General features: G+C 39.3%; 4 pseudogenes; all 4 read left to right on the top strand.

Moving 5' to 3' along the window:
• Nucleotides 1-2,529: 2,529 nt before the first annotated feature.
• Nucleotides 2,530-3,100, top strand: LOC131419790 (interferon alpha-4-like; annotated as a pseudogene).
• Nucleotides 3,101-5,804: 2,704 nt separating this feature from the next.
• LOC131419789 (interferon omega-2-like) lies at nt 5,805-6,369 on the top strand (annotated as a pseudogene).
• An 887-nt stretch (nt 6,370-7,256) lies between these two features.
• Nucleotides 7,257-9,946, top strand: LOC131420245 (interferon alpha-1/13-like; annotated as a pseudogene).
• A 5,899-nt stretch (nt 9,947-15,845) lies between these two features.
• Nucleotides 15,846-17,422, top strand: LOC131420244 (interferon alpha-1-like; annotated as a pseudogene).
• The last annotated feature ends 7,359 nt before the right edge of the window (nt 17,423-24,781 follow it).

The following is a 24,781-nucleotide window of genomic DNA, read 5'->3' as shown; positions in this document are numbered from 1 at the left end:
ATTTGAAGCCTAAGTTTCCGAGTGATGGAAAAATTGTGTCACAACTATTACAATTCACACGCATTCTGGGGATTTTGTCCACACTGGACAAGGGAAGGAAAGCTGGAGGATTGATAATTTGGGGGACATAGGTGACTGTCCACCTCAAAAATAATGTGGTAAATTGTCTGGTTGCTGTGAGCTGTGTGAATCAGAGAGAGTTAGAGGTTAGATATGTGGCTCTGTGTATAACACTAGGCTAGTCGTTTTCTGTTATGACAAAGCAGATGGCAAATTAGAGATGAGGTCATACTTGTGAGTTTAATATAGCACTAGGCAAAGGCTGAAAACCATGCTGCCCTTGCAGATTGAATCCCCAGAGCCATATGCACCTTAAAGGAAATAGAATCCTAGTGGTTTTAGCAATGAACTCAGTAGGCATTATTGACAGTAAGAGTAGAGTGGAAATATTATCCATGTCTTATAATCCTAGCAAATGTGGCCATGATTAGGCAAAATAGCTTGGACATTCACAAACATCTTATAGTAGGAAGAGGAAATCTAAGAAACTGTTTTAGTAAAAAGTATTTATTCAGTGATTACACTGGGCCTGGTGCCAAGGATAACACAGTGAATAAGACACAGTCCAATTACTAACGAGCTGACTTGCCGAAGATGGTCTCATCCCTATTTCTTAGTCCGGTTCGGGCTGCTGTAACAAACACCACAGACTGGGTAGCTTAAACAAACAGAAATTTATCGCTCACGGTTCTGGAGGCTGGAAGTCCAAGATCACGGCTCCAGCATGTTCGCGTGAGGGCCCACTTCTGGGTTGCAGACTCTTCCTTGCGTCCTCACAAGCTGGAAGGAGCAGGGATCTCTCTGGAGCCTTTTTTATAAGGGCAGTAATTCCTTTCATGAGGGCTGGGCTGTCATGACCTAAGCACCTCCCAAAAGCCCCACCTCCTAATACCATCACATCTGGCATTAGGATTTCAAGACATGAATTTGGGGGCGACACTAACATTCGGACTATAGCACCTACCATTTAAAGAGTAGGAAGCTAGAGGGTTGAGGCAACTTAACTTCCTATGCAAAAAAAAAAAGGAGTAAAGCAGGGTTCAGGATCAGAGCTGAAAGCTAATTCTTCATGCAACAATAATCTATATTTATGCAGTTCTGAATTAAGGACAAAGATGTTTTCCTTTTGTTTGAAAAGAATAGACTTGAATTGTAACCTCTGAAAGTTCTTTGGGAAATTTGAAATTTGAAGTTTAATGCAAAAACACAAAGAAATTGATGATGTTTTCTAAATTGCCTATTCTCATTGGGGATGATATTGCTACCAACGGTGTGAAAATTAGTTCTAGGGGTGTGAACACATCTTAGATATTACAATGATCTGTGGTGCGCCAAAGCTCAACCCTCTCCAACAAAATCTTATGCTTTAGTTCATTTTTCTCATTGGGTTTTCTTGTGTATCATATAAGAAGCACTGACATGGAGTTCATGGGAGATACACAAAATATATGCAAGATCAGTGCTATAAAACCCATGGCGAATGGATGGCTCACTGGAGGACTTTCCCTCCATCATTTGCTTGATCTCAAAGTCATACTAAGAGAGGTGGCCTTCGCTTACTTATGAGCTGCCATTGGCCTTCTGTGGTTGTTCCTTATGTTTGAGCCTCAGTGCTTCTGAGTGTGAGGTGCGGTTGAGAATTAAATGCAAATAGTTTATATTTTATTATTTAATCTATAAAGGTAAACAAACATTAATAATTATGTTGATGAAAAGAAAAGATATTGTCAGAGTATCTAGCAGCTAGTGAAGTTAAAAATCATTTTCTGACATGAAGCGAAAGTAAGTTATATATGTGAAAATACGTGTTAAGAAAATAATTTGAGTTGTCAATTGTTTTTAGCAGTTCTGAATGATTTTTAAGTATATAATTATTGTATTATGATGATATTGGTATTATGATCATTACAAATTTTATCGCTTAAAATTTTAATTTGAATATGTAATTTGATACATTACTATTTATATAAATAAATATATTACTTTAAAAGTCCCTCTGCAAACGTATTTATGAAGATAAACTAAATGTCAGTAGCTTTCAAATTTAACTTTTGTCTGAAAATTTTAGTTCATTCTTAATCTTGCATTGAATAGAGAGAGTAAAGTATGCACTTTCTTTTTCTATGTATAAAGTAGAGATGTAGAGAGAATACCTAAACAGATATACCATATATCTGTGTTACTAAGTTTTCTTGAGGGGTTCAGTTAGGAAAACACAGAAAAAGACCATGGGGGCAGGAGGCAAGAAACAAAAAAACAAATGGTTGAGAAACACTGCTGTAAACCCATGTAGAAAGTGCATAAAGGAAAGCAAAAAATGAAGTAGAAAGTAAGGGAAACATTCAGAAAATGGAAACTCACATGGGCCCTATTTAAGACACATGCACAAAGGAAGGTCTTCAGAGAATCCAGAGACAAAGGTCCAGATCACCCCCCTCAACCACGCCAGCAGCATCTGCAAGACCTCCAATGGCCCTACCCTTTTCCTTCCTGACGGCCCTGGTGGTGCTCAGCTGCCACTCCATCTGCTCTCTGGGATGTGACCTGCCTCACACCCACAGCCTGGGCAAAATGAGAGTCTTGATGCTCCTGGAACAAGTGAGGAGAATCCCCCCCCTTCTCCTGCCTGACAGAAAGAAATGACTTTGGATTTCCCCAAAAGGTGTTTGATGGCAACCAGTTCCAGAAGGCTCAAGCCATCTCTGTGGTCCATGAGATGATCCAGCAGAGCTTCCACCTCTTCAGCACAGAGGGCTCGTCTGCTGCCTGGGATGAGACCCTCCTGGACAAATTCTACACTGGACTTGATCAGCAGCTGACTGACCTGGAAGCCTGTCTGACCCAGGAGGTGGGGGTGGAAGAGATTCTCCTGATGAATGCGGACTCCATGCTGGCTGTGAGGAGATACTTCCAGAGAATCACTCTGTATCTGCAAGAGAAGAAATACAGCCCTTGTGCCTGGGAGATTGTCAGAGAAGAAATCACGAGATCCTTCTCTACATCAACAAACTTGCAAGAAAGGTTAAGGAGTGAGGAATGACACCTAGTTCCACATGGAAATGGTTCTCACTGACTAATAACATCACACTTCCACATGTTCTGTCATGTCACAGACTCTCATCTCTGCTGTAATCATGACCTGAATTCAATCAAATTTGTCAAATGTTTTCAAGAGTACCAATGAATATTGTGTTTAACCCTTCAGACACTAGTCTCATACAGATGGCCATGCGGAACTATTTATTTAACTATTTAAATATTTATTTATTTATTTATAAGATTTAAATTATTTTTGTTCATACAATACTATGTGAACTTTTACATTGTGGTTTAATACAACAAAACGTATTCTTTATATGTAGTCAATTTATTATTTCCTTTGTTCATTAAATCTTTACTATAGAAAATATCTTGTAATTGTTTATTCTTTAAAAAAGAAACACCACACCTGAATGTGCAACCTGATTAAAGAATGGATGGCACAATTCATTTACCCATCATTGTTATGTTCAAGTTAGAAGTAAAAATGGACTTTCTCTAAGCACGGTGGTATGTTGCCCTCAGGATGTAGGGGTGAATGTAACAAATACAGTTCCTGCTTTCTTGTATGTTTGACTTTTGTAGGAAAAGTAACCTGAAAACAATAATCACTCGATTGATAATTAAATATTAATTATTTTTAAATTAATACTAATTCATATCATAAATTAATATCATATTTAATGCTATAATGAGAAGAAGGGGAAAAAATGGAATTCTCAGCAGAAGGTGGATCGAGTCATGTCAGGATATAAGAACATGAGCAGTAGATAGTCTCTGTATTTGGCTGGAAGACATCTATGTGCAAATTTCCACTGCATATTTGAGTTTGCAATTTACAAGCAATTCCATGAACTGTAGAGCCTGGGAAGGGAAGTGGTCAGATGGGGAGACAGTATAGAATGAGAAAAGGACTTAAAGTTGATTCCTCAGACCTTCAATCTTCAAAGGGAGGGAAGAGCCACAAGGGAAACAGGTGGAATGGCCATATGTTAACAGGACGAGAGAGCAGCGAGAAGATTGTGTTTATGGACTGAAACTGCTTAGAAGACTCAATGTGTTCATGAAAAATGTGGATGGAAACTGCCCCCCACACTGGGAAGGTAGATGGCATTGGTGACCTGAGGGAGAGCTGGGTTTGTGGAATTAATCACCACAAATCATACTGGAGTAGGGGTAATGATGAATAATGGAAGTTAGTAACAATATATAGAAAATGGTTTTGAGAAGTTTGCCTTCTGAAGTGGAGGAGAGAGATAGGGTCTGACCAAGAAAAGAGTGTGGATGATTTTTACTCTGCATCGTTGTCACTTTTTAAAAAGATATTTACCTCTGGATAGACTTCATGGATTTAACATATTGACAAATCATATTAATACGTTTAATGTTTTATTTACTTTAAATCATGATGTATTTAATTATTACAATGATAACATCATTATTTTGATTAGTACTACGTTGAATGTCACTAAGCTGCTCTGTGGATTGAAATCATCCACTACATGGGGAAACAGATGGAACTGACCTTAGTGAGAGCTGGTTTGGTGGAATTAATGAGCAGAACCACAATGCAGGAGTGGAAGGGTGGTAAGGGAAGAGAAGAACTCCCATTGTCATTTTTCTCACCTGGAGATTCACTTTCTTTCTTTCACCATAATCAGACCTACCTTTATTTTCCTTTTGCTTCAGTGCATCCAAATGCAGGGACAGCTTTCTAAGAAAGTTGAGTGGAGAAAGAAAACAATGATGTATTGAAAATGATGGAAAATAATGGTACAGGCCCATTATGTTTCCATTTTTACTTCTCTATTTTGGTACTAACCTCAAGATGAAATAGAAAGTAATTCAGAAGCAGCAAGACAAACTTTACCCCAAAAACTATTAAGTTAAAACAAACATATAACAGTATCGAGACTCTGAAACTAGTAAATCAAAGATGGCTAGTTTTCTGTAGCATCATATGCTGCCCTCTCTGCTGCCCACATCTTCACTGTGAGAAGAATGGTGAACCAAGAAGCTCAACAGAAATGTACTGACTAAATAATCTAGGGAAGGTTATTAATTATTTCAATATAAGCTTCTGATGGGAGATCAATATAAGCTTCTGATGTGAAGTCTGATGGAAAATCTGAGAATATTACTTGTTAACAACTATATCTTAAGGAATTATTATGAACTCTGTGCTAAAGATGAAATAGTGAACAAAATATAGACCTTTCTCCTAAGGACGTTACTTGTCAAACAGGTCTAATAAATCCATTTTCAAGAAGACAAATCCAGAAGGATGAGGCAGCTTGGCAACATGCAAAATAAAGACAGCAACACAGAGCCCAGGAACAGATGCGATATTTAGTTCTTAGCGAGAAGAACACTATTTACATAAGTTTAAATTTAACAAAAAGACTTTCCTCATTTGAAAGATTTGAATCCACTTATATTGAAACATTTGAAGTTTCTTGGGGCAAATAAAACATAAATTGAGATAATGAGAGAATAATTTAAAAGGTTGATGTCTTCCAATTTATTTACAGCATACATAAAAGAAAGGAAAAAAAGATAAAATGTGTACAGGAACATCCAGAAAATGAAAACTACTGTGTTCTCTACTCAAAAGATAGGCATAGCAAGGTCTTCAAAGAAACTAGGGGTCAAAACTGAGACAGACACACACCTCATCCAGGCTACCAGCATCACCAAGGTCCCAAATGCTCACCCTTCTGACGGCCCTCCTGGTGATTAGCTGCATCACCATCTCATCTCTCGGCTGTGACCTGCCTCAGAGACATGGACTTGTTCACAGGAAGAGCTGATGCTTCTGAGACAAATGAGGAGGATCTCCTTATTATCCTGTCTGAAGGACATCTCCTCTGGGAGATGGTGGATGGCAGCCAGTTCCAGGAGGCCCAGGCCATCTCTGTCCTCCACGAGATGCTCCAGCAGATCTTCGACCTCTTCCACACAGAGCGTTCCTCTGCTGCCTGGAACACGACCCTCCTGGACAACCTCTGCACTGGACTCCATCAGCAGCTGGAAGACCTGGACACCTGTTTGGTGCAGGTGATGGGAAAGGAAGAATCTGTCCTGGGAACTGAGGGCCCTACACAGGCCAAGAAGAGGTACTTCCGGGAGATCCATTTCTACCTGAAAGAGAAGAAATAGGGTAACTGTGCCTGGGAGATTGTCAGAGTGGAAATCCTGAGATCCTTGTCTTCATCAACAAACTTGCAAGAAAGGTTAAGAATGAAGGATGGAGACCTGGGGTCACCTTGAAATGATTCTTGACTAATGTGCCGTGTCGCCCTTGTAGATGTCTTTGGTCATTTCAAAAGGTTCTTATTTCTGTGAGAAACAACATTTACTGACTTAATTCAGCTAATACTCTGTCCATTGTATTAAGCAAGAATATATTAAAAATATTCAGATCCTGGGGCATCAGTGCCTAAGAGATGACTGCCCTGGAATTTTCATTTATTGTTTCTTTATTTATTTATATTTATTTATTTATTCTTGGTTCTTATCATATTTATATTTATAGTTTCATGTGAAAGATATTTTCCTTTATATTGTATAAAATTTAGAAAACATGTTGACCTTTCCATTTTATTAAATTTGCATTTTTATTGAATTTTTGTGAAAAAAATTTTTTGAGTCTTTTTCCCTTAAATCCTAAATCCACAACCTGGTTTTCTAAACCAAAGAAAAGAATGGATGGTAATATTTATCTACTCATTCATTCATTCAGTTCATGTCATGTGTATAGATTGAGTATTAAAGTGGGAGATTATGGAATTGCCTTCAAGAAACACGGGTGAATAAATTTAACACAATACTTTCTGTGTTGAAATTTTCAGTCTTACAGGGAAAGAGACATAAGAAGATGATAAATTTTTAAATTTTGATTATGTTAAAAAATACAAAAAGAAGTAAAGGAAAATGATGTTCTGACATCAGAAGCTTTAGAAATAAATAATTTTGGGGAGAAAAAAGATTTCCTTTCTAGGCTGCCTGGATGTACGTAATTGCAGAAGTCTTGTTGGTTGTTGGGCATATGGGTCTAGAATGAAGAACAAATGCAGTTGTTAATTTGGGATTCCCTATTGTGTATCTGGGTAGGAGGGCGTGGGGATGGATGTGGTCACTTTTAAGTAGAGTGGACAATGAGGAGAGGACCACAACCTAGCCCTGCAGACCCTCCACATTTAAAGGTAGAGCAGAGGAGAGTCTGCAATGGGCAGTGAGGCCGAGGGGCCAGTGCAGTCAGAAGGACACATGGGGACGAATAGGGGGAGACTGCTGAAAGGAAGAAGTGTGTTTAAAAGACAGAGTGGTGCTTGCAGGGCAGGTGTGGACTGAACTGTCCCAGGGGACCTGAAAACAGATGCCGCTGGTGACCTTAGCAGGATCTGGTTTAGAAGAAATAATGGGACAGAAACCAGATGGGAGTAGGTTGAAAAAGAAACACAAGTATGAGAATTAGGGTCACTGTGTTAGAAAATTATCCTGGGAAGCTTGTTTGTGAAGTGGAGGAGACTCTCCTGGAGAAATTCCTCACTGGATTTGGTCAGCAGCTGGGAGACCTGGAGATCTGTTAGTCAGGAGAAAAAAGTAAAAGAAATTCCTGAGGCTAGTACTTCCTCTGGGCTGTAAAGAGGTACTCAAGAAACCAGTCTTTATTTTAAAGAGAAGGAACACAGTGAATGTACGTAGGAGGTTGTCAGAGTGGAAATCAAGAGCCAGTTGTCCTCATCATTAATCTTGTTTCAAAGAAAGATACCAAAAATCTAGATGACCTTGGATTTGGCAATGACTTTTTAGATGCACCAGAGACATGATCCATGAAAGAAAAAAGTAATAAATTGGACTGCATTAAAATTAAAAACTTCTGCTCTGTGAAAGACACTGTCGAGAGAATGAGAAGACAAGCCACAGACTAGGAGGAATTATTTGCAAAAGACAGATCTCAGAAATGACTGTTATGCAAAATATACAGAAAACTCTTAAAAGTCAACAGCAAGAAAATGAAAAAACGAATTAAAAATGGGCAAAAGATTTGAACAGACACCTCACCAAGGATGATATACAGATGGCAATTAAGCATATGAGAAGTTGCTCAACATCAAACATCATTAGGGAAATGCAAATTAAAACAATGATATACCACTACACATCTATTAGAGTGGCTGAAATCCAGAACACTGACAACAGCAAATGCCGGTGAGGATGTGGAGCAACAGGGACTCTCGCTCATTGTTGGTGGGAATGCAAAATGGTGCAGCCACTCCAGAAAACAGTTTGGCAGTGTCTGACAAAACTCAACATACTCTTACCGTACAGTCCAGCAATTGCGCTCCTTGGGATTTATCCAAATGTGTTGAAAACTGATGTCCACACAAAACCTTGCACAGGGATGTTTATAGCAGTTTTCTTCATAATTGCCCAAAACTAGAAACAACCAAGATGTCCTTCAATAGGTGAGTGGATAAATAAACTGCGGTACATCCAGACAATGAAATATTATTCAGTACTAAAAAGAAATGAACCATTTAGCCTTGAAAAAACCATGAAGAAACCTTAAATTATAACTAAGCGAAAGATGCCAATCTGAAAGGCTACATACTGTATGATTCCAAGGATATGACATTCTAGAAAAGGGCAAAACTATGAAGACAGTAAAAAGAACAGTGGTTGCCAAGGGTTGGCGGGGACGGATGAACAGGTGGAGCACAGCGGATTCTTTAGGGCAAGAAAACTATGCTCTATTATACTATAATGGTGGATACATGTCATTAATGCATATGTCAAATCCCACGGAAAGTACAACACAAAGAGTGAACCCTAACGTAAACTATGGCTTTAGTTCATTTTTTTTTTAAAAGCAAGTAAGGAAACAGTCTCGGTAAACAGATTCTTTGTAAAAATGACCTCGCTAAAGTTTCTGCGTGAAAGGAAAGCACAAAACTCAGAGGAAAGTGCAGAAAATGCCAGGTTCTGTCCTCGCCCCCTGAGAAACACGTCCCTTGCGAGGCCGAAGCCAAGCTCCCTCCTCAGCAATCAGGACCACAGAAACGGAGGGTTTTTTACTCACTATTAAAGTGATACAGGTTGGTCCCCAAGGCCGCGATGGCGTCTCCTTAGAACAACCGGAACGACTGAAACCAAACCACCCAAGTTTGAGCATCTGAAACCCCGGCGTCAGGAAAGGCCCCCTGCGCGCCCTCTGGCGGCCGCCTAGAGAATCCCGCTTTCCCGGGAGCCCGCGAAGGGAACTGCGCTAATTGTTCAGCGGTGCCCGCTCGCCCCCTGGCGGCCAACTGGTGAATCACCGGAGTTTTCCATCGCCCAGATCCATTTGCTAGAGGGAGCAGTGATGCTCCGCACCATCCCTGCCTGCTCTCTTGGCTGGGACTCGCCTTGGATCCATAGCCTAGAAAGCAGGAAAATCTTCATGCTGTTGAGACAGCTGGAAAGTATCCTCTCTCAGTCATGCCTGAATGACACAACCTACTTCAATTTCCTTGGAAAAGAGGAAATGACACACGAATCCCAACGACAGAAGGCACCTGTTTTCACAACGTGATGCTCCAGCAGATCATCAACCTCTTCAACACAGGGGACTGGCCTGCTGCTTGGAACAGCACCCTCCTCGATCAACTACTCTCGAGCCTTAATCACAGCCTGGAACAGCTGGAGCAGATGGAAGAAGAAAATCTGGCTTGTCCCTATTTGGGAATTGCTGTCCAGAAGGACTTCCAAAGAATCAACTGCAATCTGAAGGAAAAGGAATTACAGCTCCTGTGCCTGGGAGGTTGTCAGAGGGGAAATGGAAGTGTGCCTTTGCCTCATGTAACAATCCTCAGAGAAAAGTCAGCAAATAGAGAAGAAAGTTATACTCGTGACTCTCCCTAGTCAATTACATTGTTGTTTGCTAAGCCGCCAAAGCAGACTCGACTCATATTTATGCACCAGCTGAAAAATATATGGAACCAAAATCATCAGAATATTTTAACAATATGTTGTGCATCATGAGTCTACAAAATATGTTTAGTGAGAAGAACATGATCTACTTTCTTAAATACAAAATTTATGACAATATTTTTGTCTGAGTTCTTGGGGGTATTTTCTGGTACCAAAGTGTGAAGTTCATTGTTTTATGGAAAGATTCTTCAGGATAGTATGTTGTTAAAGACATTTGTCCTTTAAGTTAATGGTAGCTCCTGTAACAGATTAATAGAAACTGCAGTAATTCTATTATAACAGAAATTTACCTTTCCCTTATATAAGAGCCCAATGTAGGCATTCCTGATCAGATAAATCTTCCTAATGGCTCTTCTCTAAACAGTGATTCAGGGACATGGGTACCCTTTATTTTGTGACTTTGCCGTATTCAACATGTGACTCTGAATCTATCTGTGGTACTTGAGTCTATTTCACTCAGTTGTAAAGAACAAAAGTAAAGTCGATCACATAGGCTCTGTTCAAGGGCCAGGATCATATAGGACAATATCACTTTTGCTCATGTTAGTTGTCCGAAATTTCTTCTCATGGGATGCCTAAGTGAAAAAAGTTGGGAAATAGACTCCAATCGGGTGACAAATGATAGAGGAGACAAGTTCAGTGAATAAGACCACCCTTCATTTTTGCACTGCTTGTACTGATGCTTTTTTAGGGGAAAAAATAACCAATGTGTTTGCTGCACACACTTCCTAAAAAAACATTGACCCGAAATCTGATTCCACAATTTGAACCCAGGGAGATGATGTGGATGTCACTCATTAGTGCTCACAGCATCACCGACCCTTTGAAAGAAGCATTCAAGTTGACTCCCAAAGGCAGAGGTTATGGAGGAAAAAGCCTCTAGTGTGGAGACAACACAGCTTGTTTCCTTATTACCTGAGGGAGACAAGAGATGCATGATCAGGTAGCTCCTTGCAGGTACGTGAGGGTCATTGAAATAAAAGTGGAGAGTGAGTCTTCCATTTATGGCCATGCTGCTGATTCTCATCCTGATATTTGAAATATTGAAAATGCAAACTTGAAGAAAATGTTTGTGCTAAAAAATGTTTTTTTTAAATACCTCATGCAATATTCCGTTATAACTTCTCTTGTAGACCCATAAAGAATTTGCAAAGGATCTTAAGATCCATTGTCCTCTCAAATCATAGCTATCTCGTATATATTAGTGTTATTCATTCTCGTATTATTACTATCATTATTCTGCTCGTATATATTGGTTGAGCTTCTGAAATGGTAGAGGCTGGACCAGATGCCTAAGAAACCAGATTGGGTAAGATGATTTCTCTGCCCACAGGTATCTTACAGACTTGTGGAGAGGTATTTAAGGAGATAATAGGGCAGGTCATTAAAAGCTACAGCCTAGGCAGCTAGAGAGAAAATATAGCCATATTAGTATACAAAGAAGAGTGAGGATGTTAGTAGGCAAAAACAGCAGACCAAGGACTTATATAATCCAAACTCTTGTTTTTTGACCTGAAGCAGTGCTCCAATTCTTACACAGCCCATTTTGGAAATAAAACTGAAATGGGGCTCCCTGACCCATGGAAATAAATGGAGACAGCAGCAAACAAATGATCATCACTTATCACTTTTTGTGAGGAGTCCCCAAAGAATCACAGGATAAGGGTGGATAATTGCCACTTCAGTCAGGATCCACCTACAAAAAGGAATTTAATCTACTTTGAGTCCATACATCACTTTGGGTAGCATGAACATTTTGACAATATCCAAGAACTGGTTATTAACTCTAATCCAGGAACTCAGGTTGTCATTCCACTTATTTGTCTCTTCTTTAATCCTTTCAGTGACGTTTAATAGTTTTCAGTATACAAGTCTTTCACCTCTTTGGTTAAGTTTATTCTTAAGGATTTGTTCCTTTTGATGCTATTATACATGGGATTGTTTTGTTAATTTCCTTTTTGCATTGTTCATTGTCCACGTACGGAAACACCACTGATATTGTATGTATTTTGCCTCCTGTAACTTTGCTGAATTCATTTATTAGTTTAACAATTTGTATGTGGGTGGAATGTTTAGGGTTTTCTATATATAAGATCATGTCTTCTGGGAACAGAGATTAATTTACTTCTTTTCTAATGTTTTATATCTTTTATTTCTTTTTCTTGCCTAATTGCCCTGGCTAGGACTTCAAGTACCATGTTGAATAGAAGTGGTAAAAGTGGCATCCTTGTCTTGTTCCCATCCTTAGTGGAAAAGATTTCAGTTTGTCACCACTGAGTATAATGTTCGCTGTCAGTTTTTCATGTATGGTCTTTATTATGTTGAGGCAATTTCCTTCTACTCCTAGTTCATTGAGTGTTTTTGTCATAAAAGAGTGTTGAAATTTGTCAGACACATTTTCTGCATCAATTGAGATGATTACATGGTATTTTTCCCTTCATTTTGTCAATGTGGTGTATTACATTGATTGAATTTTCTATGTTAAAACATCATCACATTCCAGGAATAAATCCCACTTAGCCATGGTGCATAATTCTTTTAATCAGCTGTTGAACTTGATTTGCTAGTTTTTTTGTTGTGGATTTTGCATCAATATTCATCAGGGATATTGGTCTGTAGTTTTCTTTTCCTGTAGTATTTTTGTCTCGTTTGGGTATCAGGGTAATGCTTGCCTCATAAAGTGAGTTTGGAAGTGTTCTCTCCTCTTCTTTTGGAATAGTTTGAGAAGGATTGGTGTTAATTCATTAAATGTTTGGTAGAATTCTCCAGTGAAGCCATCTAGTAATGGGCTTTTCTTTGTTGGGAGGTTTTTGATTATTGATGCAATTTCCTTGCTCATTATAAATCTGTTCAGATTTTTATTTCTGACATGAGTCAGTCTTTGTAGGCTGTATGTTTCAATTTGTTGGTGTATAATTGTTCATAGTCATCTCTTATGATCCTTTTTATTTCTGTGATATCAGTTGTAATGTTTCCTCTTTCATTTCTAATTTTTGTTATTTGAGTCTTCTCTTCTTTTGAGTAACTATCATTAAGGGTTTTTCAATTTTGTTGATCTTTTCAAACCACCAACTCCCAGGTTCATTGATTTTTTTTTTCTATTGTTTTTCTCCTTTCTCTTTCATTTATCTATGCTCTAGTATTTACTATATCCTTCCATCTGCTAACTTTAAGTTTAGTTTATTCTTCTTTTTCTAGTTCATTAAGGTGTAAAGTTAGGTTGTTGATTTCAGATATTTCTTCTTTTTTTAGTGTAAGCTTTTACAGTTGTAACTTTCCCTCTTAGCAGTACTTTCACCACATCACACAAGTTTTGCTATGTTGTGTTTTCATTTTCAAATGTCTGGAGATATTTCTAATTTCCCTTTTGTTCCTTCTTATATTTTTATCACATTTTGACATACATTCATTTTCTTTTTGTTCTCATGCATTGGAATGCAAAATCAGAAGACTTCTACTTTCTAGGAAAAGCAACATAAAATGAAAGATACCTTCTGTTAATAACTATAAACATTTTATAACCTATTTATCTTATCATATTCACATTCTTCTATTGACATTAACCTGAAGATGAAAATAAAAAGAATGGGTAAAATGTCACATAAAAAGGGAAGATGCAGCGTCAGCCTGGTGGCGCAGTGGTTAAGTTCACCCACTCCGCTTTGGCAGCCTGGGGTCACAGGTTCGGATCCTGGGCGCAGACGTATGCACCATTAATCAAGCCATGCTGTGGCAGGTATCCCACATATAAAGTAGAGGAAGATAGGCGTGGATGTTGTCCCAGGGCCAATCTTCCTCAGCAAAAAGAGGAGGACTGGCAAAAATGTTAGCTCAGGGCAAATCTTCCTCCCTAAAAAAAAAACGGGGGGGGAGGGAATATGCAAAAATCCCCAATACAATCTCAAGTGAACAAAGAAAAAATGCTCATTTTCCAGTGTTACTTAGACTGAGAATTACAGTTTTGTCAAAATTGCCTTGTATTCTCAAGGTGTGGTGATTAGAATGAACCAAAATCCAATAAAAATATGTTGACTAGATAACTACTAAAATTTATTAAATTTTGCAAAATACATTTTTTTGGAAAGAAAACTCATCTACTATGCAAATCCCTATGCTCATTTTAGAACTTAGGTCATTTACTTGTTCAATGATATAAACAGTTTAATTGAATCTAGAAAAATGATGAATGATAAAATTTATTTGGCTATTTTTAAAAAATTGATCCGTTGTAGAATATCTATCCTCATATAGACACCTCACTTTCTACCAGTGTCATCTAAAGATTATCAAATGATTTGAAGCCTATGTTTCCGAGTGATGGAAAAATTATGTCACAACTATTTACAGTTCACTCGCATTCTGGGGATTTTGTCCATCCTTGACAAGGGCAGGAAAGCTGGTGGATTGATAATTTGGGGGACATTGGCTACAGCCCACCTCAAAAGTAATGTGGTAAATTGTCTGGTTGCTGTGAGTTGTGTGAATCAGGGAGAGTTTGAGGTTAGATATGAGGCTCTGTGTATTACACCAGGCTAGTTGTTTTCTATTATGACAAAGCAGAGAGCAAATTAGAGATGAGGTCATACTTGTGAGTTTAACACAGCGCTAGGCAAAGGCTGAAAATTGTGCTGCCCTTGCAGATTGAATTCCTAGAGCCACATGCACTTAAAGAAAACAGAATCCTAGTGCTTTTAGCAATGAACTCAGTAGGCACTACTGACACTAAGAGTAGAGCGGAAATATTAGCCATGTTTGTTACAACCCTAGCATATGTGGCCATGATGAAGCAAAATACCTTGGACAGTCATGAACACCTTCCAGTAGGAAGAGGAAATCTAAGAAACTGCTTTAGTAAAAATTATTTACTGAGTGACTACACTGGGCCTGGTGCTGAGGATAACACAGTGAATAAGACAGAATCCAGTTACTATCGAGCTAATTTGCCAGTGATGTTCTCATCCCTACTTTCTTAGTCCGGTTCGGGCTGCTATAACAAACAACACAGACTGGGTAGCTTAAACAAACAGAAATTTATTTCTCATGGTTCTGACGGCTGAAGTCCAAGATCACGGCTCCAGCACGTTCAAGTCAGGGTCCACTTCTGGGTTGCAGACTCTTGCTTGTGTCCTCACAAGCTGGAAGGAACAGGGATCTCTCTGGAGCCTTTTTCATAAGGGCAGTAACTCCATTCATGAGGGCCGGGCTGTCATGACCTAAGCACCTCCCAAAGGCCCCACCTCCTAATACCATCACATCAGGCATTAGGATTTCACGACATGAATTTTGGGGGGAGACCAACATTCAGACTATAGCACCCACCGTTTAAAGAGTAGGAAGCTAGAGGCCTGAGAGAACTTAACTTCCTATGCCAAAAAAAGGAGTAAAGCAGAGTTCAGGATCAGAGCCGAAAGCGAATTCTGCATGTGACAATAATCTATATTTACGCAGTTCTGAATTAAGGACAAAGATGTTTTCCTTTTGTTTGAAAAGAATAAACTTGAATTGGAACCTCTGAAAGTTCTTTGGAAAATTCAAGATTTGAAATTTAATGCAAAAACACAAAGAAATTCATGATGTTTTCTAAATTGCCTGTTCTCATTGGAGATGATATTGCTACCAACGGTGCAAAAATTAGCTCTAGGGGTGTGAACACATCTTAGATACTACAATGCTTTGTGGTGCTCCACAGCTCAACCCTGTCCAACAAAATCTTATTCCTTAGTTCATTTTTCTCATTGGGTTTTCTTGTGTATCATATAAGAAGCACTGACATGGAGTTCACAGGAGATACACAAAATGTGTGCAAGAGCAGTGCTGTAAACATATGGTGAGTGGATGGCTTGGAGGACTTTCCCTCCATCGTTTGCTCGCTCTCAAAGTCATACTGTGAGAGGTGGCCTTCGCTTACTTATGAGCTGCCATTGGCTTTCTGTGGATGCTGCTTGCGTTTAAACCTCAGCGCTTATGAGTGTGAGGTGGGCTTTGAGAATTAAATGCAAATATTTTATATTTTATTATTTAACCTATAAAGTTAAGCAACCATTAATAATTATGTTGATTACAGAAAATATTGTCAGAGTATCTAGCAGCTAGCGAAGTTAAAAATTATTTTCTAATATGAGGCAAAAGTTATGTACGTAAAAGTACATGTTAAGAAAATAATTTGAATTTTCAATTGTTTTTAGCAGTTCTGAAAGATTTTTAAGTATATCATTATTGGTATTATGATGACGTATTCATGGAAAATTTTAATTTGAATATGTAATTTGATACACTGCTATTAATATAAGTAAATGTATTACATTAAAAGCCCCTCTGCAAACTTAGTTATGAAGTTAAATTAAATGTCAATAGCTTTCAAATTTAACTGTTAGCTTAAAATTTCAGTTCATTCTTAATCTGGCATTGAATAAAAAGTTAGTTTGCACTTTCTTTTTCTATGTATATAGTAGAGATACAGAGAGAGCACGTAAATAGATCACCATATATCTGTGTTACTAAGTTTTCTTAAGGAGTTCAATTAGGAAAAAAAATAAAAAGACCGTGGGGGCAGGAGACAATAAAAAGAAAAACAAATGGTTGAGAAACACTGCTCTAAACACATGTAGAAAGTGCATAAAGGAAAGCAAAAACTGAAGTAGAAAGTAAGGGAAACATTCAGAAAATGGAAACTCGCATGTGCCCTATTTAAGACACATGCACAAAGGAAGGTCTTCAGAGAATCCAGAGACAAGGGTCACAGGTCACCCCCCTCAGCCAGGCCAGCAGCATCTGCAAGATCCCCAATATCCCTACCCTCTTCCTTCCTGACGGCCCTGGTGGTGCTCAGCTGCCACTCCATCTGCTCTCTGGGCTGTGACCTGCCTCACACCCACAGCCTGGGCAACACGAGGGTCTTGAGGCTCCTGGAACAAATGAGGAGAATCTCCCCCTTCTCCTGCCTGAAGGACAGAAATGACTTTGGATTCCCCCAGGAGGTGTTTGATGGCAACCAGATCCAGAAGGCTCAAGCCGTCTCTGTGGTCCATGAGATGATCCAGCAGATCTTCCACCTCTTCAGCACAGAGGGCTCGTCTGCTGCCTGGGATGAGACCCTCCTGGACAAATTCTACACTGGACTTGATCAGCAGCTGACTGACCTGGAAGCCTGTCTGACCCAGGAGGTGGGGGTGGAAGAGACTCCCCTGATGAATGAGGACTCCATGCTGGCTGTGAGGAGATACTTCCAGAGAATCACTCTGTATCTGCAAGAGAAGAAATACAGCCCTTGTGCCTGGGAGATTGTCAGAGCAGAAATCACCAGATCCTTCTCTTCATCAATAAACTTGTAAGAAAGATTAAGGAGTAAGGAATGACACCTGGTTCAATGCAGAAATGATTCTCACTGACTAATAATATCACACTTTCACGTGTTCTGTCATGTCAAATACTCTCATTTCTGCTATAATCATGACCTGAATTCAATCACATATGTTAAATGTTTTCAAGAGTATTAATGAATATTATGTTTAACCCTGAGGGCACTAGTTTCATATAGATGACCATTCTGATCTATTTATTTATCTATTTAAATATTTATTTTATTATTTATAACATTTAAACTATTTTTGTTCATGTAATATTATGTGCCCCTTTACACTGTGGTTTAATAAAACAAAATACATTCTTTATATTTAGTCAAGTTATTTTCTTTGTTCATTCAATATTTAATATAGAAAATTTCTTGTATTTGTTTATTCTTTAAAAAGAAACACCACACATGAATGATTATAGAATGGATGGCACAATTCATTTACCCATCATCGTTACATTCAAGTTAGAAGTAAAAATAGACTTCCTCTAAGCCAGGTTCTGAGTGGCCCTCAGTATGTAGAGGTGAACGTAACAAGTACAGTTCCTGCTTTCTCACATGTTTGATTTTTGTAGGGAAAGTAACCTAATACCAATAATCAGGTTATTGATAATTAAATATTAATTATTTTTAAAGTTAATACTAATTAATATTAGAAATTAATATCAGTTACATTTAATGCTGTAATGAGAAGAAGAGAAAAGAACGGAATTCTCTCAGCAGAAGCTGGATCAAGCCACGTCAGGATATAAGAACAAAAACAGTAGATATTTTCTGTATTTTCCTGGTAGACATCTAAATGCAAAAGTGGACAAAAAAAATGTCCACTGGATATTTCCCTTTGCAATTTACCAGCAATTCCACAAACTGTAGACCCTGGGAAGGGAAGTGGTCACATGGTGAGAGAGTATAGAATGAAAACAGCAATTAAAATTGATTGCTAGGACCTTCAACCTTAAAAGGGAGGGAAGAGCCACAAAGAAAACAAGTGGAATGGCCATATGTTCACAGCACGAGAGAAAATGGAGAGACCATGTTCAAAGACTGAAACTGCTTAGAAGACTCAATGTGTTCATGAAAAATATGGATGGAAACTGACCCCCACACTGGGAAAAGAGATGGCATTGCTGACCTCAGGGAGAGTTGGTTTGGTGGAATGAATCACCAGAAACCATACTGGAGTAGGAGGAAGGGTGAGTAAGAGAAGTTAGTGACAATAGATAGAAATGGGGTTGAGAGGTTTTTCTTCTGAAGTGAAGGAGAGAAATAGAGTGGGACCTAGAATATAGGATTGTTTTTCCTCTGCATTGCTTTCCCTATTTTGATGTATTTACTTCTGGATAGATTTCACGGATTTGATATGTTGACAAATCGTATTAATATGTTTACTGTGTTATTTACTTTAAATTATGACATATTTAATTATTTACAATGATAATTTATCATTATTTTGATTAATACCATGTTGAATGTCAGTAAGCTGCTCTGTGGATTGAAACCATCCACTACAGGGGGAAACAGATGGAACTGACCTTAGTGAGAGCTGGTTTGGTGGAATTAATGAGCAGAAACCACACTGGAGTAGTGGAAGGGTGATAAGAGAAGAGAAGACTGTGCCTGGGAAATTGTCAGAGTGGAAATCATGAGATCCTTCAGTTCATCAACAAACTTGCAAGAAAAATGAAGAAGTAAGAGAAGGGACCTGAAAATAATTCTCTTTAACAAATACAGTTATTGAAATGATTCTGTTTACCTAATACATTAAGTCACATGCCCATGTGGTCAGTCATTTTAAAGACTCTTATTTCTGCTTTAGTCATAGAATGCATTGAGTTAAATTGTTCAACGTTGTTGTTAAAATATTTTGTGAAAATGAATATCTCTAGGGGCATCACTCCTTGAGAGAGAACTATAGTGATGTTCTGTATATATTCATGTGTTGGGGGAACTTCTAGTTTCCCATTCAACATGCAACCAGCTTGGAAGTCATCATTCCCAACCTCACAAAAAAAACACAAAAAATGCAGAATGACTTGAAAAACAACTCTTCTTAGATCTACCAAGAATTGAAATCCCAGGGCAAGACACTACCCTGACAACTGGAGAGAAAGGAGGATGCAGAGAATCACAGCTTACCTGGATCAGAAGCCCACAGCTGGAGCTAGTGTTGGTGGGAACACTTAAACTGTAATTGAAGAATTGCTGGAGGCTCTGTGTGGATGAGCTTGAGAGTTGAAAACTCCAGGGGTCTAGAGTTAGTGGACCCCCACAATTTTGTGAGTTTTGCCTTCAAGAACCCTACCAGGTTCTCAAGTGAAGATCAAAGAAAAATCATTTTTTTTCCAGCAGAGGGAGGCAAAAAGTAATCATTTTGAAATACTCTGAGGGTTCTGTTCTCCTTAACAAAGGCCAGCCCTCCAGGGAAACTATTATACCAGAGCCTAACCCACGCAGGGGAGGGTAAATACTTCACTCCAAACCCCTCTCACTTTCCTGTCTCATCTAATAGTTTTAAAAAGGTGAGAAGCACTTGTGAAGGTCACAGCCCAGGGGCACAGGCTCCCTGAAAGACTGAGACATAATCATAGGATTCTAGAACACTTCCCCTCGCCCATACCAACATCAAATCAATAGGGTTCTGGTATAATAACCAGAGATTTCAATGGAAAGAACTGCAAATGTCAGACTTTACTTAAGAAGAAGTCACTAGGGAAACTCAAAGACAACAGGGGAGAAAAAAACAAGGCCACAAGAGGAAATTTTAGCCTCTGACACCTACGGCTACAGCAAACAGTGAACACAGCCCAACTCCTAGCTGGAGAAATGTACCAGTTCACCCTAAAGGGCAATTCACCCCAGTTCCTTTTACCCAGGACATCATGTCCAGCTTTCAACAGAAACTTACAAAGCATACTAAAAGGTGAAACACTCAGTTTGAAGAGACAAAGCATGCATCAGAATTAGACTCAGATATGGCAGAGATTTTGGAATTATCAGACCAGGAATTTAATAATAACTATGGTTACTATGCTGAGGGCTCCAATGTATTAATTTATTCATTCATCTACTTTATCTATGTCATACTATGTACGGTATTTACACCAGTTTTATTCATATAATATTATGTTCACCTAATAATATATTCAAACATCACAAAATATGTTCACCTTTATCTTTTATCAAATTGTTTTCTTATTTAATCTATAAACTTCTTCCCCAGGAGACATCTTGGATTTGTTTATTCTTAAAAAGAGAAACAGCCTAAATTTCCAACCCATATCAAAAAATAAATGATGAATTCAACTCACTTTTTGTTTTTCCCCAGTCAGCTATAGTTTAAAACTGCCTATTTCTGTCAGTTTATGTGATAGTTCTGAGAATACAGAGGTGTGAAAGCAAATGCAAAACCTATTGTCTTGGAGCATTCAATTTGGAAGAGAAAGAGATATAAGAGCAGCAACATGTTTAGTGAATTTCGATTACGTTTCACGTTACAGTGAGAGGTACAGGACAAGGGATTCTGTCACCAGAAGCTTGAATGAGGGGTGCCTTGCAGGGGGAAAGCAGACGTTCTCTATCAAGTCCTCAAGAAACATCTAACGACAGACGTCCCATTGGGAGATGCATCTGTGAATGTAGAATCTCCAACAATGTACATCCTGGAGATATGAATTTGCAATTTTTTGCTTCATATTTGGAAAGCAGGGAATGGGAACAGATGTCGTTACTTATGACCAGAGTTTGGAACGAGAAGATGACGTAAGGCTTATAAAAACTTTCAACTTTTAAGGCTGAGAAAGAGGAGAGTCTGCAAAGTGGACAGAGACGGAGTAGCCAGCGCCGTTAGGAGAAAACCAGGAGGAAGGATCTCCAGAAAGCAGTGAAGAAGGAAGCAGAGAGTTTGAGGTTTCACAGGATGAAACTTAAGTAGTTATTTATGACATGTGATAGGAGATTCTGTATTGAACCTAGATTCTGCCAGGACATATGTGTGATCCTGGGGAATTCACTCAACTTCTCTGACCTTCAGTTTTCTCAAATATAAAGTAAGGTGGAAATATTCCTAGAGTTGTTGTGAGTATTAAACAAACTAGAACATTTCAAAGCCCTTAGCAGAGTATCTTCCACTGAGTGAGGGCTTAACAGATGGTGGCTATTTTCTTCTTTTTTCATGTAGAGCTATATGAGAATAGTGAACTCTCCTACCTCTCTCTCTGTAACTGGTCGCAAAACGCTGACAGTCTAAAAAACAGAACTGGGAAAAAGTGCTTCATTAATTGTATTTAATTATATACACAATAATATAATATATATATAAATATGTACATATATACTGTAAAATACACATACATGCCATAAAATATACTATACAGCTATAAAAAGATACAGTATTACATATGTTTATATAGTATTCATTTGCTGATTCTGATATCAGGCACACTTCCCCCTTCCTCTCTGCTTTCCTGGATTCCATTCTTTCACTCCCGTATCACCATCATTTCCTTCCTCCCAGTGTACAAACCTCTGCGTGCTCTCCTCATTAAACCCTTCTGCCTATTCACACAGCTGCTCTCTTTTCCATTATGGTTTCTGGCTGTCAATTTCCCCTTAAGAGTACAAAGTCACAAATTGAAGAAAAGTTGAGTGAAAGTTCTAGGATTTTCTGAAAGTCTCATATAAGAGGCCTTTTGTTTTGTTTTGTTTTCTCCTTGTGTATACTTTTGGAAATGAGGGGAAGTCCCTGTTGCAATGATGTAACAGTAGCTGTAACACAAAGGAAACAGAAAGCTGGATCCATTTTGCTCTGTGGAATATTAAAATATTTATAAAGGAAGAGTGCCCGCTGCTGGGCAAAAGGGATAAAGACAGAGACCAAGTCCGGAGACCTGGCTTCTGTTCTATGCAGAATTCTATCCGCTTGGAGCATTTCCTCCAGAATTAAAAAAGGCTCTTTCTTGGAAAGAATCAAACCTAATACTGGAAGAAGCTCATTTCCTGAACTTTTGTATATTTTTTTAAAATAGCCTTTGTTTTTTAGAGGAGTTTTAGGTTCACAGCAAAAGTGAAAGCAGAAAGTATAGAGATTCTCCACATACTCCCTGCCCCCATATGCATAGTTTGCCCATTATCAGCATCTCCCATCAGATGAAACTGTTCTTACAAATGATGAACCAACATTCACACATTATCATCACCCAGAGCCCACAGTTTATATTTAGGTTCACTCTTGGTGCTGTATCTCCTATGGGTTTGGAGGAATGTATAGTGAGTGATACACCCACCATTACAGTATCTCTACCCTAAAACCCTCTGTGCTCCTCCTATTCGTCACCCACCCCCTGGCAACCACTGATCTTTTGCTGCCGCCATAGATCTGCCATTTCCAGAACGTCATATAGTTGGAATCACACAGCAGGCAGCCTTTTCAGATTGGCTTCTCTCACTTACTAATATGCATGTAAGTGTCCTTCATGTCTTTTATATTTCATGGGCAAAAAATGTATGATTTGGCTCCATATTCCCACCTTATCCTGAAAAATCTCTGTAGCCAAATCCTGTTGATATCCAGAAGTTGTGCATTTGTGACTTATTCCAAAATATTGGAGAACGAGGGGAAGGAGGGATGTAGGGATGGGGTTCTCGGAGCTGGCATGGACGGGCTATAGTCACCCACCTGCCCAACACAGCTAGGCCCCTGGGCAGCGCGACTGGAGAAGGGGCACAGGCATCTATGGTCCCTGGCCTGGATCCCTTGGCGCGGTGACAGGAGGTCACAGTGCAGCGCCAGCTGGGGACCGCTGGGTCCTGTAAGCACAGAGTGAGTGTGAACCGGCCCCGCCATCCCCCTCTCTGTCCGCGCAGAGCTGCGCGCTGCAGGTCAAGACTGTCCAGCCTCCCACGGGAACACAGTAAAGACCAGAGGGAGCGCTGCCGGCATGTCTACACCCGATGAGCCAGTAAAGACTCCAGGAGCTCGTCTGTGTCTCTATTTAGGCGCCTCCAGGTTCTGATTCCACTAGGAGGAGGCAGCACCAGGCTCAGGACCCCCATTTGCTCAAAAACCCAAAGTGCAGGAAACGTGGAGCTGACAGTCAGCAGCAGCCGGAGAACTTGGAAGGAGAACAGAGATGAAAGCCTTCACTGGAACAGCGGCAGGTCCTCAGGAGATGGAACGATACAATGGGCAGCACTGAGTCAAGTGTTTCTCCAGAACATTCTGATTCAGAGGATGAGAAGACTGAAGTGGATGCTGAGAGCACATTGTTCTCTCACAGAGACATGGCCAATAGCAGTGTCCCCAGCATGGGTGACACTGACAACACAGCAGCCTGCAGAGTACTGGAAGGGAGCAGGGTTTCTCTGGTGTCAGCTGCAAACTTCTCTTCCCTCCGTTGGACTCAGCAAGTCATCACAGCGCAGGGAAAATTATTCCTGAGGCCAATGCAATCCAAGGAATCTCCTAACTTAGGGTCATGGTGCAGCCTCCTTTAAAAACAAACAAAATAAAACACTGCTTGAATAGGAGGGACACACACAGGGATTTGAATCCATTTAGCCACAAGCAGGTAGAGCTTCCCCAGCAGAACATGTGTTATTAATGTGCATAGTGGAAGATTACAGTTTCTAAAAGCAACAAAGACCTTTGTGAAAATTCAATTATTTAATTTAGGGAATTGGAAAGAGGACATTGGTGGATCAATCCTCTTTCTTTTCTTTCCAGCTGGTGCACACTGCAGTGAGAAGGTACACTTAGAGTTTGGAAACCTTCCTGAGGTTAGGGTCAAAAAAATAAGCAAATAACATTCTTATATTACTGCTAAAAGTATCACTTTTAAAGTTAATGCTGATTTTAATAATATGTCTACTTCAATCTTACAGTTTTATGAATTTTTAACAGGATGAGGCTAGAAAAATAAAGAAAGAAAACTATACTACACAGTGTGGCTAAGTCTGGAGCTCAAGCCAGAATCTCCTTGGTAAGTAGCCTTTGAAAGCATTCCCTGCTTCTGTCTGGGAAGTGCATAATACTCATCCATCTTGGTCATACCGAAGTCTCTTCAGCACTCACATCGCAACCATTGGTTGCAAAGACAGAGAGGAGAAGAGACTCTTCGCTGGACTCTATCAGTAGACAGCAGGAAGTGTAGTCTGGGCTGGAGGTGAGAGACGGAGTTGTCCTTGGGAGTGAGAAGAGCGGGCTGCCTGAAGAGGTCTCCCGTGGAATCCGTGAGGTCCTGAAGGAGGCAAGTCAAAGAAATTGTCAGGTGCTTTTTGTTTATTCTTAAAGTCATGAGAAAACTCAAGAGTTAGAAATCAATGGGCTTCCAAGGGTCTGCAGTTAAAGGGTTAGTAAAG

The sequence above is a fragment of the Diceros bicornis genome, chromosome 22, assembly GCF_020826845.1.
Source record: "Diceros bicornis minor isolate mBicDic1 chromosome 22, mDicBic1.mat.cur, whole genome shotgun sequence".
NCBI classification, from domain to species: domain Eukaryota; kingdom Metazoa; phylum Chordata; class Mammalia; order Perissodactyla; family Rhinocerotidae; genus Diceros; species Diceros bicornis.
Note: the sequence above shows the minus strand (reverse complement) of the source record. Positions and strands in the feature narration are given on the sequence as shown.